Here is a 17,394-nt window from a genome sequence, read left to right as displayed (position 1 = left end):
GTCCAGATTCTTCCAACATAAATAACAGCCCTCCTAGAAAAAGTATCGAGACCGAATCTCGCGGTTCTGAGGCGATTAAATGGTAGCCATTCTTCGGATTGTACCCCCGGCTAGTCTCTCAGTGTAAAGAAAAGACATTAAATTATTTTAAATAAATATTGTAATAACTCGCAGTTACGGATCATAATGTTGTTAATGAAGTTATTTACATACCTTAAATTTGAATGTCAACGGGAAATTCGCAGAAGAAACCTTTTCAATACATATGAAATTATCGTACATCTGAAACAAAAATGATATAAATTGATGTATGAATTTACAAGTAGATATTAAATCAATTACCAATAATAAAAATTATAAAATGCCAATACTTTGACCTTGATTTTATGGAATAAATGAACACAAAAGAAAGCTACAAAACGGTAAACAATTTGCAATGCTGACTTCATTTAACGAACATTTATTTAGTAAATTAGCGAATAAAATAATATCAGCATTTTCTTATGTAGGAATGTCATTTGACTAAAAATAGTTTATGATCATCTGACTTCCTCGTACGCTTGCTAGATATAATTTAAAACTATTATAAAATTCGTCGAATTTCGTTTTTGCCTTGGTAAATGTAATGACAATAGTTGAAAAAATGCATTTGAACAATATGAGACTAACATGGATTATTAATATATACAGTTCTATGAATTATGAAAACACAGCATTTATTTAAGAAAACAAAATTTATTAAAGTGTAAACTATGAAATAAAATTTTTTAAAGTTATAATAAAGTAAAAAAATAATAACATGATTGTTATAAGTGCAATGCATACGCTTATAGTACATAATAAATGTTATACTACAAGTTTAGGAAAAAAAGAAGCGCAACCTGTTAGCTTTTAGTATGAAATTTTCATAATCTAGTTTATTTTCCAAAAAAAATACATATACTACATTATGTCTTTTATTAATAAAACACAATATCGGCATTTAAATTTATTTAGATTTAAACACAAAGATAACGCAAGAAAAGAATAATAAATAAATATAACTAATTATAATTAGACGAATTTCCAAAATTCTAATTATTGATAAAACTTTAACTTAACCGCCAAAAAAATAATTTAGGCGTTTAAAAAATCAAACAAGAAGTAATGATCACATACCACTGATGTCAAATGAGAGAGAGCCCAGCAAACAGCAATTAATCCAAACAGCAGTAACAACGATACTGTGATCCAAACAATTCTGATTGTTGCGAATAATTTCACAAATAACGTTGCGTACCAAACGAAAGAAGTCCCATAGACAAAACACGTGTAAACAAAAGGAATAAAAACATCCCATTCTTCGTTAATCATTCTCCAATATCCCCAAAGTTCAACTTGATTTTCCAACATTTCCTGCAATATGTCCTGTAGAAAAAGTTTTTTAACAGTTATTTTCGTTATTTCTTCGGACAGCATCAGGTATCGTTTCTGCATTATAAATACAACCGCTGCCAATATAGAAACGAGATATAGGATATGACCATAAGCATAAATGAGCCATAAAGCGTGGATAATAGACACAAGAAATGCCTCTGTGTCTGTTCCGTTTTGTTTCTTTATTTCTGCGAAAAATGTAATTCCGGACATCACAGTAATCGCGATAAATAAGATAAATGACAGACATAACAAACGCAATGAGTACTTCTCTATGGTGTCGGTTATTTTACATTCTTCTGGATAACTGCTTGCTATGCAATGAAAGTGGATTTTTCTTCGTTTCAGTATACTGAACTGCACAGCAATGTAAAGAGAGTAAAATGCAAATACTGCGGATGCTTCAAATGCGTAATCTCCATACATTTTGACAACTCGTACAAAGTAAAAGTTGATATTGTACATTCTTATCAGATAAGCGCAAAACATCATCCAGAGAAATACTTCTACAAATGAAGTGTACAACTTAAATAACATTGACCGTAAATGGGGTTTTGCTGCTTTGGTTTTTTCTACGCGTGGACACGGATTCCAAAAAAATAGACCAAATACCTTTGCTGAATTAAGTATTGGAGCCAACATGTACCCCATACAACGTTGTTTCTCTGTGAATGAACGCATTTTTTACTTGAATAAAGAGAATTGCCTTAAGTCTACCGATTTTGAGTCTTGTTTTCGGACAATATTTTAGTTGGTTCGTATAAAATTAGAATATTCTGTTACGATAGGTTCCTATGGCTACTAATTGATTCGTTTATAAATTAAAATTACATTCATTAAATGGAATTGTGTCATGGTTAGTATGAATAAATCATTACCGATAAGGAGATTATTTATTAATATTTTAATATACATGAGTGTTTTAATGTATTATGGTATTTATTATAGTAATTGAAAACTAACATTTCTAAGAAGGAATTTTAATTGAAACTATTATTTTATAAGATACTAAGCTTTATCAAATTAGTTGAATGAGAAATTCATTTTATAACAAAGATAAATTAGCGTGTTGGTTGAATTATTGATTATTGGGGATTTGCCATAATTGGAATGTAATAGACTAACGTTTATATTAGACTTAATTTATCTTTTCTTGCAGTATATGAAGATATTTTAGTCATTGGGATTGCTATCGTATACACTAATGCGACTCAAACTTTGTGTTTAACTTGAATGATAATGAAGTAAATTTAAATGTATTATTATGAATTAAAGATGTCTTTCTTTTTCACAGCATTTTAGAAAATAACAATAATGATTCGAAATAATCATTAATAAAATCTTTGATTTTTTTATTATTTTCTTGTGTTAAACATTTTTATAAATGTTTAAATGATGTTCTTTAATTAATAAATTCAAGTGTCTGAGAAAAATTGATACTAATAGAATCTAAATTAAATTGGTATTATTAATCTAAAATTATTTAAATATAAAAAAGTAAACGTATTGCAATAGAATAGCAGATTTATTATTGAATATTTCTGCATGAATACAATACTAGAGTGCCACATGAAATCTGTTGTAATATTTTTATTATACTTTATTCGAATGCCACGCAAATATAGTTTGAGTAATTATATATAACTGCACTATACCGTTAACTAGAAAGGAACTGCTGATGTTAAACTTGTTAATTTTTCAGTCCACAACAATACTATTTGTTAAGAAGAACTAAATACTATTTTACAATGAACACGAATGTTGTTTTTTCTCTATTAATGCAACTGATTGTTTGTGCATTTTCTGAGTTTTCGATTTATTAATTTGTCGACCAGATATGCGCCTATTACCTTCGTATTGTCCAGATTACCGTGGCCAGTATATGCAACCGAATGATATTAAACGTGCTATTTTTCGAGTTTACATTAATACTGTTTTGAAATTATTATCAACTACAAGTGAAAAGAAATAACTAAATATTTTTGAAAGAAATGTTTTTGTCCTTGTATTCACTTATTTTTCCTCGTTCATCGAATGCACGAAATATCGCTAGTAAAAACGAAGTACTCCGGAGAAATCCTATGCAGACGTAAGGCTATAAGCATTAACATGTCTTTTTGAAAAATGTTGTATATTTTACAATATTAGATACTATTATATACCGAAATGATTAGAGACAAATTTTGATCCTCTTTTCAAGTTTAAGTAAAGTATTTAAGCAAGTATTAATTAATCTCGTTTGTTATTATTTTTACAGCTCTACTACCGTGTTTCCCCGAAAATAAGACATCCGCAGAAAATATGACCTAGCACAGATTTTGCTGAATTGAGAAATATAAGGCCTCCCCCGAAAGTAAGACCTAGCAAAGTTTTTTTTACTCGTAACGGTCATCGACAGATGCTTGAAAGTGGCCGTTGGCTTTTTGAAAGTACAGCCACTGATTGGTCAGCAGACAATTACGCCACACGGCTTCATAAGACTATGGCTTGGGAATCACAGATTTGCATAACGTTACGGCTGGTGATGGCTAATTGGTCGGCCGGGAATCATGCCACATGACATATGCACAGTGCTAAGGTTCAGTAAGCACTAATTGGTCATCGAGTCCGATGTTGACGCTATAAAAAGGCGACATACCGAATATACGTCACTATCGTCTAAGTTCGACTTGGGAATTTTTTTGTTCAATAATAAATGTGAATTCTTCTTCCTGGAAAAAATAAGGCATTCCCTGAAAATAAGACCTAGCGCATTTTTCAGAGCAAAAATTAATATAAGACACTGTCTTATTTTCGGGAAAACACGGTATATATAACAGAGGGGAAAAATGGCAATCAATATTCTTTCCAGTATTCTTTTTTTACAACTGTAAAATGTTTTCTCAATGTGGATCACTTCTCTGAAAGTTCCTTTGTTACCTGATTCCAGCAGTTTTTAAAATGAGATATATTTCCTTAAAATATAGTTTAAAACATACTTTTATCAGAAAATCACGTTGAATATAGAATAATCCGCCGATGGATATTCCGAAAAAAATCTTTCCGAATTTTTTCATAAATTCGTTTATCTACGAGAAAAATAATTTAAAATATTAGTTAAAACTGATAAATCAAGTACAACTTGAAAGCGTTAATTGTACAAATTAAACTGTATTAACGGCCTGCGTCTTTTGTCTGTAAAGTGTATGACCTGAGATGAAGTTTATGTCGTTTTTTCACTTTCACGGTATTCGAAACAGATTACTTTAGCAACACAGTTCAAATGCATCTATCTTCTACTGTCCGCTCTCTTTACAATGTAACTTTTACAACCATATACAATTGTGAAAAAAAAGCCTGGACGAATCTGCATTTAATTGCTATCTGAATATCCTTACTCTTTAAAATTTATTCCAAATTTATTACCACAAGTAACCCATGATAAATATACAGTAGAGCGTCGTTTATCCGAAAGTCGGTTATCCGAAAGAATTCCAGTCGGCAAATTTAAATTTTCGCTAGTGCTGTGGCACTGCAATCTTTGACTATATCTTGGGATACTCCAATATTTTTTTGTTGATGTGTGTTTTTTAGCTGGCAGCACTGGCACTTTTGTGTGGTGTTTTTCTGAGGACTGTGTGTCATACTGAATCGAACGTTTTTGATACTAGATTAACTTCTAAAGTATAATTTTTTTGTTTTTATAGTTTATATATATTTATTTTGTTTGTACAAAATAAAGAAATAGTTTTTAGCGATACAACAGCCACGTTTATTATTTTAAAAAGTTTACATTAGGCTTAACATCGACGAAAATTCAACGCGAAGCGACACGCAACGGAGAAAACTTTCAACATGGGATAGGTTAATGTATTTTTTCGTACGTAATCGGTTATCCGAAAAGTAAGTTATCCGAACAACCCCTGTCCCCAATTGATTCGGATAAACGACGCTCTACTGTACTCTCAAAAAAATATTTTGTCACTTATTAATTAATAATGATAGCATTGATAAAAGAGAACACAGATAAACGAAGATGTTCAAAACATGCCATTCTTAATAAAGATAGATAATACAGGCCAATTAAAGACATTTTAAAGAATTAACATAATTAAGTTAATAAGGTTGTAAATGCTATGAATTACTTGTCCCGACTGACTGACTGAATGACTGATTCATCATCGCCCAGAGCAAACCGCTGAACCCGAAGAGGTGAAATTTGGTACACAGTTAGGGTACGTCATGAAAACACGTACAAAGAATGGATTTTTCGAAATTTTTCTGCGGGGGCTTCAAGTATCTTTTCTGCAGTATAAACACAACAGCAGAACAGATATAAACGAGAAATAGGATCTGACCTAAAGAATAAATAATCCATAAAGCGTGAACTAAAGACACAAGAAATTTCTCCGTGTCTGTTCCCTTTAGTTTTTTTATTTGCGCATAAAATGCAATTCCGGACACGACAGTAGAAATAGTAAATAACATAAATAACAGAGGGAAAAAACTCAACGAATATTTTTCCATGTCTTCTGTTATTTTACATTCTTCTGGATAATTGCTGAGAACGCAGTGAAAGGCGATTTTTCTTCTTTTGAGTATACTAAACTGCATAGAAATATAAAGTGAGAAAAATGTATAGATTACTGATGCTTTTAATGCGAAATCTCGAAACATTTTGACAACTCTTACAAAATGAAAATTAACATTGTGAACACTTATCAAACAAGTCACAGCTATTAATAATAGAAATACTTCTACAAACGTAGTATACAACTTAAATAATGTTGATCGAAAACTGTCCCGAGTGCTCTTTTCATTTTCCATGCATTGACAGAGATTCCAATAATAAAATGCAAATATCTTTGCGGAATTAAGTATTGGAGCCAATATGTACGCGATGCAACGTTGTTTCTCTCGAAATAATGGCATTTTCTATTTTTAAAAAAAAATTATTTTGCATCTACGAGTATTTGGTAGTGTCTTTGTTAAATACTTTATTGGAGATATACGAAAATGCTATATTCTGATCGGTTGCTCTGGTTATATATCGATTAGATTTAGGCCTGTAATTTAAACTAACTAAATCTATTAAGAGGAATTGCGTGTACTGAATTTTCAATTATCTCGAAATGGTTGTTGTATTCTCTTCACTATTACTATAATTTATATTCTCGAGTATACATTATTGATATTAGACAGCAATTGTTGTTCCGTGGAGGAACTTTAATTAAGTCATCTACTTAATTTCTGATAGGATAATGCGTTTCAAAATAGAAATAAATTGTATGTCGGTTGATATACGAATTAGAAAATTCAAAAAAATGTTCAGAAATTAATGGATTAAAGTGTATTTTGCACATAAATTAGGCACATTACAGATAAATAAGATACTTGGATGTTATTGCGTTGTATAGAGCAGTTTCTTAACCGTTTTTGACTTTTGGCCTCTTTTGAGCTGATTATTTTTCTGTGAACAGCTTTCTTAGATATTAAAAAATTAGATTCTATAAAAAATTATTATAGCATACTTTTTAATGACTACATACCTACAGGCTTATATGTTCATTTTTACAAATGCAACATGTANACCGTTTTTGACTTTTGGCCTCTTTTGAGCTGATTATTTTTCTGTGAACAGCTTTCTTAGATATTAAAAAATTAGATTCTATAAAAAATTATTATAGCATACTTTTTAATGACTACATACCTACAGGCTTATATGTTCATTTTTACAAATGCAACATGTAATAAATTGCAGTTTACTTTATTTCATTATTTTATATACCTCGATCTCTGTCCATGATATTGTTGCCAGATATGTGACAAGAAAAATCAATAAATATATTTATTGAATGTGAGGTTTACTCCATATTCACCTGAAAATTATTTAATGTAATAGCAAACGAAGATTTTGTCTCTTCATGTTGCACGTTTACCGAAGTATCGATTATTAGAAATTCTAGATGACATCAATGGGATAACTAAAAGAGTCGAGTGGTCTCAGACTATGTCTGATAAGACAGAAACCACTTACAACATAGAAGCACATTTCTTGTGACACTATCACGAATGAATCATATCTCCTTGTTTAGTGGCATGGTAAGTTAAATTTCCTTCTCTATCTCCTGGCACTAAATTATGTAAACCAGCAATGCAATTCTATAAAATAATTAATTAAATGTGTCATTTTTATTCGAATACCGGACTTTATATTGTTTATCCTTGCCCTTTATTTTATCATGTTCTTTGTCATCATACAAAGAAAAGTGGATTTACATCACTTTGGTAATAAATATTACATTCGTAAGTTATTGAAAGTGCGATTTTACGTTGTGAATGACATTTTTAACCTAAAATTTTTAACGTTTCTCTCTATCAGTTTCAGGAGTAGAATATCTGCTTTTAACATCTACCAATGGTGTATCTATATTTTTAATCAAGCTTGAATTCTATCTATACTCTCAAAGAGTTCTTGTAATTTACTAACTGAAAAAGCTTGTACTTGAAAGTAAAAATTTAAGTAAAAAAGCAAAGAATTTAACGGTAACCGGCATTGATACGCTTGCTGTTGGCATGAAATGTTTTGGTGAAATTACTAAAGTGAATCTAATTTTCTGGGACGAACTTTACATATGGTATTACTGTATACAATTGTTATTTTTATGTTACGGCATTTATATATATAAATCTAAATATATAAAATTGCTTGTCCTGACTGACTCACTCATTCATTCACTGATTCATCATCGCCCAGAGCAAACCGCTTAACCTAAAGAGGTGAAATTTGGTACACAGTTAGGGTACGTCATGGAAACGCACACTAAGAAAGGATTTTTCGAAATTCCAACGCGGGGGGGTGAGGGAGAGCATTAAGGCTTAACCGGAAGAACGGCTTCTACTGCGCTATTTTAGATGCGATTTTTTGTTTTTATCTGCGTTGTAGTAGGGTATGCCATGAGAATGTACACTAAGAAGGGATTTTTAGAAATTTCCCCGCGGGGGGTGAGGGAGAGAATATAGTTTTCATCGAGTACTTAGGTGTATTAAATTAATAACATTTCAGACATTGTTATAAATATTTTTATCTATTTCGATTTTAAAAATGTTCGAACCGTTTTAAATTCGAATTTGTTATTGCGTATTGGTTCGATTATAGAACGATTGTAAACGTTTCAGAAAATTGATCAAATTGAAAATAGTTCGTTTGATTTTCGGCAATTCTCTTCAGCGGTAGGTGTTATATAACAATTACTATGGTTATTGAAATATTGGATGTAAATGGGGTTTGCTTGCAAAACCTCCGCTGACGAAGTCGCGGGTAACAGCTAGTATATATATATAACAGAGTGAAAGAATCGAGATAGGTCAAGAATTGACCCCCAACCAAGATTTTTACATTTTTCATTTCAATATAGTTTGAAATATGAAAGAGTTGACAGAAAATTGGTGTCTTCTCTGTATGTATAGATGGTATTTTGAGCGTGTGTGCTGTGAATTTGTTCTCTCATTTTGAAGCTTAATAACTTTTGTGTCTTATCGAAAATTACTGGCATTTTTTACATTAAGGAATCCATGCTATCAAATTTGGTGGTTAAAGTTCAAGGGGAAGCGATAGAGGGGAGTCGTGTGCCTTATTTGGATTATGACATGACTTAATGAAGTTTTTAGTGGTTACTAAAATTAACTTTTTACATTCATTTGTATCGTCGAAATTAAGATTCTTACTATTTTATAATAATTCATAATATGAATTATGATTTAATAGTAATATTGATAAAATAATTGCATCAACTAATATAGTAACTGCATCGTTATTTGTATTTTTTAAACGGAATGTACAAATTAAAGGTAATTTCGTATTTCAAACAAAGGAAAAGCTATATATAAAATATTATTTATATATAACTGTTTGGTACTTTGTATTTGTTTTTACTGAACCTGGTTTATTGTAATGTCTAAATTCTAATCATACATTCTAAAATCTAATTGTACGTTAAATAACTGCAACATTGATAAAAATAACGTAAAAATCCTGCATAAAAAATAAAATATAAACGCAAATTCAAAGAAAGTATAGAGATTCTGAAAAGTAAATGAAAATTGACTTAAAATATTGTAAATATAATTTATTAACAAAAAGAATTTCTAAACATAAAATTATAACTTAATTAAATAGTACAGTCGACCCCCCCTATAACAGGGAGATACGTTCCACTTTATAAGTAGTTCGCGTTGTAGGAATCCTTAAATATATGAGCCAATCATAGCCCGGCACGTGTGCAGTTTACGGACTACGGCTGTTTGAAAAATTTTCTTCCATAAAAATAATCGATTCTAGACTAACTTGACGCAACATTTTCAAAACACGTATAAGTTTTTGGGAATAATCCGTATAAACTATGTTATAAATAAAAAAATGTGGGATTACTTACCGAGTGTTCATCGTTCGACGACGCCATTGCTTAAGCTTGTTTCCGTCGCGGAGCAACGCACCAAACGGCGGCCGCGTTTTCTGATGAGTTATTTTTCTGCAAAAAATTCGTTGAACTTTGGAGACATCATTAATATAAATAATTTTTATGGTCGTTAAATAAGAAATGCTTTTTTTTTTTTACAAGAAATGTATAAAATTACAGTACTGTATTAGACTTACAGTATCTAATTTATATACCATACAGACGATAGTAAACTCTACTTACTTGCCTAAACTCTCTGTAGCGTGTAAGTAGTTCGGCTGCTCGTCCACTATTGGTCCAGATTCGACCAATCCTCTCGCGACACGAGTCGGGGATGACGTTTTACCGCATTTTACGAGTTTCTTTTAGCGTATTTATACGAATACGATCGCAATTTTCGCCGCGATATACGAATCCGCATTATATGAACCCGCGATATAGGGCGTTAACAGTAATTAGTCACGAGGTGGCGTATTCACCATGTAAAAATATGGAAATTAGTACGATTATGCGCAATAAGACGGAATTGTAATAAAAAAGGTAAGAAGCAGCATTCATAAAATTGAAATATTGTGAAAATTCTAAAAATGCTTTAAAAATATTTGTTAAACTTCTTCAGAAGAAATGGTATTTGGATTTTAAATATTAATCTCAAGGTATGTTCTGTAATGATTTGTAAAAAGTTATATATGTATATTAATATTGTAATTTGTATGTATTATGTAATTTCAGTTGGCCGAGGAGGGGTCTACATAAGCCCGAAACATGTAGTAAATAACTGGTACCTGTAACTAAACACTGAATAAACTTAAGGTGAAGTTTGCCAAGTGTTCGTGTGTTTACACTATATAGTGTTCAAAAAGACAAACAAAAAAAAAAAAAAAAAATTGAGAATGAGATGTTTTGATGTTTTTTCTTCGCTTAAAATTACTATAATTACCTATGTTGGTTTGTGTCTTCATTTAATGTTCTTAAATATATCACAGGATTGTATACTGGGCAGTTTGAAGCATCCGAAGTATTGAACACTTGCTGAGTTTATGCGAAACAGAGAGCCCTACTGTTGGGTTCTCGTCAGCTTTTAGGGCTCATCAGAGGAAAACTTTGATCACACCAATTGGTTATATTAAAAACGGAGGATTTACAATCTAAGAAAACGGAAATTGCATCTACAGACGAATAAGAACTTCTACCTAAAGACCCTATAAAAAATTAAAAACAGAGACTTACTAAACTAATAAAGATACACAAAAATAGATTTTCGAATCAACAACTAAGGAATATTTTAAACTTCGATAACGTAAGAATACCTAAATTAAATATAAGACTAAAAACACCCAGACAATATATAGGGTGGGCCAACTAAAACGAAACGGCAGAGTAATCGTGTTCGTCCAAGCAAATCGTTCGGACAGGTCGATTTTATTCTTAAGGGAGACATCTTCAAAAATAAAGTTTTTGCGATTCTGAATACAACCGAAAACAAAAAATTTTAAAAACTCGTTCATTTTTTATTAAATAAACAAACATTTATTTTAAATAAAGTAACAAACATAAGAAAACGCTATCAAGTATTCAATAAATATTCGAATTGAGCACCACATCTCTGTCGATTCATTTCTTACTGGACGTTCACATCCGGGGTCGCGTCTTTTGTTAGCCATAGAACCCGTTAACTAAAACTTTTAATCCAAATCCAGAACGTATTTTGCATTACAATATTTGTTTGGATAGCGTTGATTAAATAAATTTGCAGTAAAATAAGCATTCTCGCGATTTCTGAAATTAAGAGTTACTATTTCTACCCTTTCAGCAATTGTGTAAACCATAACGATTATGTTGTAGAAAATTGATAACAAACAAATAATAATCTTAATTTCCGATTGAATCATTAAGTGGTCAAGCTTAATGTGAACACTACAAAAAAGAACATCTGGAAACAGATAACACATTATCAGCCTTAATTTTATGATCTATTTTTTCCTTGCATATGGTCCAGCTTAAAAGGTTTTTTTATGTTTGTCAATAGTTTGTGTTACTTTTTTCCGAAATAAATGTTTGTTTAGTTAATAAAAAAATGAATGAGTTTTTAAAATTTTTTGTTGTCTGTTGTAGCCAGAATCGTGAAAAATTTATTGCAGAACATGTTCCCCTTCGGAATAAAATCGACCTGTCCGAGCGATGCTTGGACGAACACGATAACTTCGCCGTTTCGTTTTCGTCGGCCCACCCTGCATGTAAATATTACTTGATTTCAGATAACTTATATAATTTAGAAAAGTACCTTCAAAATTATTGAAAGAAAATAACAAAATCCAATTATAGCATAAAAGAAACAGATCAATTAATTAATGAATTATTGAAAGGCCAAATCAAGCAATCATTTAGAATAATGAGTCTTACTATAATTATCATCATAAATAAAGAAGAAAAAAAAAGATACTATGAAAACAATTGAAAGCTGCAGGAGTCATTTATAAAATATCATGTACGCCCGCTAATTAGAAGAGTTATATAGGAGAAACAGGAAAAATATTGGAAAAAAATTGAAAGGACATAAAGTGGAAATCCGTTTAAAAACACAAGAGTTACCCTGGTATCAACACTGTTAACAGTTTATTGTAAAACTAGCAGACCCTGCCACGCCTAGTTGTGGCTCAAAATGTATCTATTATAAATGTATAACACTTCCCCCGTAAGGAAAAATTTTTCGAAAAATCTTTTCTTAGTGTACATTCTCTTGACGTACCCAATTAAAACGCAATCGAAAACGCAAAACCCCGCATCTAAAATAGTATAAAGTAAGCCTTAATCCTGTCTTTCTCCCCCGCGAGGGAAATATCGAAAAATCCCTTTAAAGTGTACATTCTGTTGACGTACCCTATTAAAACGCAATCAAAAACGCAAAAACCCGCATCTAAAATAGTATAATAGAAGCCAAGAAAAAATGTTCAGAATTTAATAAATTAAAGTGTATATTGCACATAAATTGCGTTGTTTAGAGTAGTTTATGAACCGTTTTTTACTATTGGCCTGTTCTGAGCTGATTATTTTTCTATGAACAGCTTTCTTAGATATTAAAAAAATTAGATTATATTAAAAATTATTTTAGCATACTTTTTAATGACTACATACCTACAGGCTTATATTTTCATTTTTACAAATGCAACATGTAATGAATTGCAATTTACTTTATTTCATTATTCTATTTACCTCGATCTCTGTTCATGAAATTGTTTTCAGACATGTGACAACAAAAACCAATTGATATATTCATAAATTTTCAGATTGTTTCGCATAAATTCTGTAAATTTAAATCGATTTAAATAAGTACGTTTTAACATCTGGACCAAAAAACGGGGTTTACATCACTTTAGTAATAAATGTTCCTTCCATACATGAGTTATTGAATGTGCGATTTTGAGTTGTGAATAACAATTCTAACCTAAAATTATGAAACTTTCTACTTTCAATTTCAAAATGTTTGTGAGGTGTTTTCGTAAAGATTAAGTTCTTTATTGTTTGAACTTTGTTCGTGACAAAAGGGTTGAAGTATTATATAAAGCTTGATTTAGTACAATATGAATTAATGTAATAGATTAATACAAGATAAGATAAAATAATAATCATTTTTCTAAAATCTCGATAGATAAATTATATCTTTCCAAGACATAAATCTTACCAAATAGTTTTTCTGTTAGCTTCAAATTTCATACAATGAAAGTGTACATGTTCTGAACTTTCATACAATTTAATACTATTATTACTAGAAATTCTTGTAGGATCTATTATTAGTCTATACGTGAAAATTATTATATTTTGACCATTTTTCCGGAATTCCAGTTTTACTTTGTAACCTTTGTAACGTATCAGCAAGAATTACAGAGTTGTCAGCACACGTTAACAGATGTAAGTCAAGTCGATCAAAGACAGAAAATCCAGGTATGTCAGATTTAGCAAGCGGCACTATCAGACCATTCACATACAAATTAAACAATAATGAGTTCAGAATTTTACCCTACGATACTTTAATGTCAATACGAAATGAATCAGTCATTTTCGACTAATGTCGTTACTTTTGCAGTACATTCCACTAAATCATTAAATGTGAGGTTTCCTCCACATTCATCTAAAAGAACATTATCTAATGTAATAGCAAACGAAAATTCCGTCTCTTCATATTGCACGTTTACCAAAATATCGACTAATAGAAACTCTAGATGACATCAACGGGATAGTTAAAAGAGTCGAGTGGTCTCAGACTATGTCTGATAAGACAGAAACCGTTTACAACATAGAAGCAAATTTCTTGTGACACTATCACGAATTAATCACATCTCCTTGTTTAGTGGCATGGTAAGTTAAATTTCCTTCTCTATCTCCTGGCACTAAATTATGTAAACCAGCGATGCAATTGTATAAAAAGATTAATTACATGTTATCATTTTTATTCCAATACCGGACTTTATATTGTTCATCCTTGTCCTTTATTTTATCATGTTCTTTTTTATTATATACTACAAAGAAAACTGGATTTACCCCACTTTGGTAATAAATGTTCCATTTGTGAGTTATTAAAAGTGCGATTTTGCGTTGTGAATGACATTTTTAAGCTAAAAATTTTAACGTTTTTCTCTATCAGTTTCAGGAGTAGAATATCTATTTTTAACATCCACGAATGGTGTATCTATGTTTTTAATCCATGCTTGAATGCTATCTAAACTCTCAAAGAGTACTGGTAATTTACTAATTGAAGAAGATTGTACTTGAAAGTCAAATTTCTTCTTTAACATCAGTTTCGTTTTTTGGCACTTATATAAGTCAAGGTCAACTCTTCCCTTATCTCATCTCAAGCATTTCCTCGCTTCCAATTCTACTTCTTACGTTTCGTCGTGATACGTCCTGATATTGTGGGAAAAAAGTTTACTTTTTTTGAGCCTGAAACTCTGACATTTTTGATGAAGAAATCGAAAATCAGTCAAATCACTAGAAAGCAAAGAATGTCACGTTAACCGGCATTGATACGGTAGCTGTTAGCGTGAAGTATTTTGGTGAAATTTGCAAGTGAATCTAATTTTTGGAACAAAACCTTACGTATGGTATTACTATATACAATTGTTATTTTTGCATTAAGGCATTTATATATATAACACAGTGCTCTTTGTAGCTCTCCGTAGACGCTATTGGGCAGAGGTTCCAATAAAAGGGGAACTTTCCTGCTATTCCGGGCAGTACAACGAAATACGAACATGCCATAGAACGAACTGCATCGAGGATAGAACGTGCCATATGATTTCAGCAGTATGACGTGGCAGTACATAGGCAGTTGATGGAAAGACCCAACCAGCCATAGAAGAGAATCGCTCATGGATTCCGAACGGCCATAATTAGTCTCGGCAATACTTTTCATTGCGCACACAAAAGTTATAAAGATTCACCTTTTTCCCTATCTTCTCTCAACGTAAAAAACGTAACGTCAACCGAAGACAAGAAAAAGCCTCATACTGTGAAGGTAGTATAATAGGTTAAATTAATACACATATGCATATGCAACCTAATCCAGTCATTAAAAACATGGAGAACGTTGCGAAACTTTGAAACGTTCTTAATTTAAAATATGATTGAAAAGTGGAAGATGTTCATGTTGTTATTTAAATTCACTTTGTTTATGCCTGTAAGTTTGTCGCTAATAAAAATTATGTATTTTCAATTTGAAAATTGATGTTCAAAAATTATCATGACGTATTACATATCAATAAATTCTCTTCCTTACTTACAACCTAATAAGCTACATTGAGAACAGAAAATTCAAGTTCTTAACAAGTCACAAAAGTTCACAAAAGTCAAAAAAGCTCTTATTGTAATTGACTCAATTAAATCCTTAATAATTACAATAAGAGGTAACCTTTCAACAAGGGAAACCTGCCGTAAAAATAACGCTGCAGTTTGAGTGATGGCGATCAATTGTGTTTCCATTATTAATTATTATGCCTTTGTTTCCTATAGCTTAATATTTATCTTGTATACTAGTACTTTATCAATTAACAGGACTTATTATACTGGATTTATAGATGCAGAAATTTAGTCTTTCAGGTCAGAAATGATATTTTTGTATTTAATTCACCTGTACACATACACTTTAAATTCGTTTTTCGGACATTGTTTGTCCCTCATCAGCAGGCATTCAAAAAAAAAAAAACTTTCTAGAATTAACAAATTAAATTTTTTTTTACAATTATAATATTCATATAAATATAAAATATTCCGGAAAATAAAATAATAAAATTCTTACAAATTTAATATTTTCGAACTCCTTCATAAATCCATAATTTCATAAATTATGCATTTATGGAAAATTCTTTCTTTCTTTGTTTCTTCTTTTATACGTCTCCCTCCTTCCCCCTTCTATAACACTTCTCCATGGTTAGTTGATCTTTCTTCCGGTATTATTATTCATTCTATCCGTTTGTTTGATTATATTGATGTGTTCGTATAATTGTCTTTTATAATTATTTTGATTTTTTTCTTATTTCACCATATTTAAGTCTATTCCCAACCTTCTGTGTCACAGTGTTCAGCCACTGCCTAATTTGCATATTTTCCCTTAATAGCTCGAATATGTTGACATAATCNAGTATGGACATTTCTGCAGTATATTATACCGCATTATCACACTCTGTGCGTAGATAAAATAATGAGAAAAATAGTTTAATAGAAACATTTTACTTCTTTTAGTGTTTAATTAACATTACGTTTAAATTAATAATTAATAAACGCACGGTATTTGTTCTAAATATAAAGCATCGAGCTGAACAATCGTTACGATACTTTTGCGTTACGAAATAAGAAAAATAAAAATTGCAGCGCCCGAAATTGATAAATTGTTAGGAGAAAAAGTAAGAATAGTCATGTGACGATCGAGTGAGTAAGCCAATTCTCTCGCACTATCATCGTTGTTGTTTGGATCATTTAATTTTTACACCAAAGTACAGCTACTCTTAGAAAAGAAAACTATTATCGAATCTGGGTATATGATTCCGAATATAAATACGGAAAAATGACGAATACACCTTCCCATTCTAGTACGAGATCACCTAAAAATTCTTCAGAAATTACCCTTTGATTTAGATAAATAAACCTATGTTTTATTCAGTACATTTCCATTCGTACTGTCGCTTTCCTACATTACATTCTCGTGTACTCAACAACTAGCCTACAGATTAGTGTAAACACAATAAATGTTAAATATATCAATGGGGAAAAACCACAAATTTAACTGTTTTATTAATTTACTTACTACAATATTTTTTTAAGANTTTACAATTATAATATTCATATAAATATAAAATATTCCGGAAAATAAAATAATAAAATTCTTACAAATTTAATATTTTCGAACTCCTTCATAAATCCATAATTTCATAAATTATGCATTTATGGAAAATTCTTTCTTTCTTTGTTTCTTCTTTTATACGTCTCCCTCCTTCCCCCTTCTATAACACTTCTCCATGGTTAGTTGATCTTTCTTCCGGTATTATTA

This window comes from Centruroides sculpturatus, unplaced genomic scaffold, assembly GCF_000671375.1.
Source record: "Centruroides sculpturatus isolate CEXI.00-Female unplaced genomic scaffold, Cexi_2.0 scaffold2313, whole genome shotgun sequence".
NCBI classification, from domain to species: domain Eukaryota; kingdom Metazoa; phylum Arthropoda; class Arachnida; order Scorpiones; family Buthidae; genus Centruroides; species Centruroides sculpturatus.
This window is presented reverse-complemented; position numbering follows the sequence as displayed.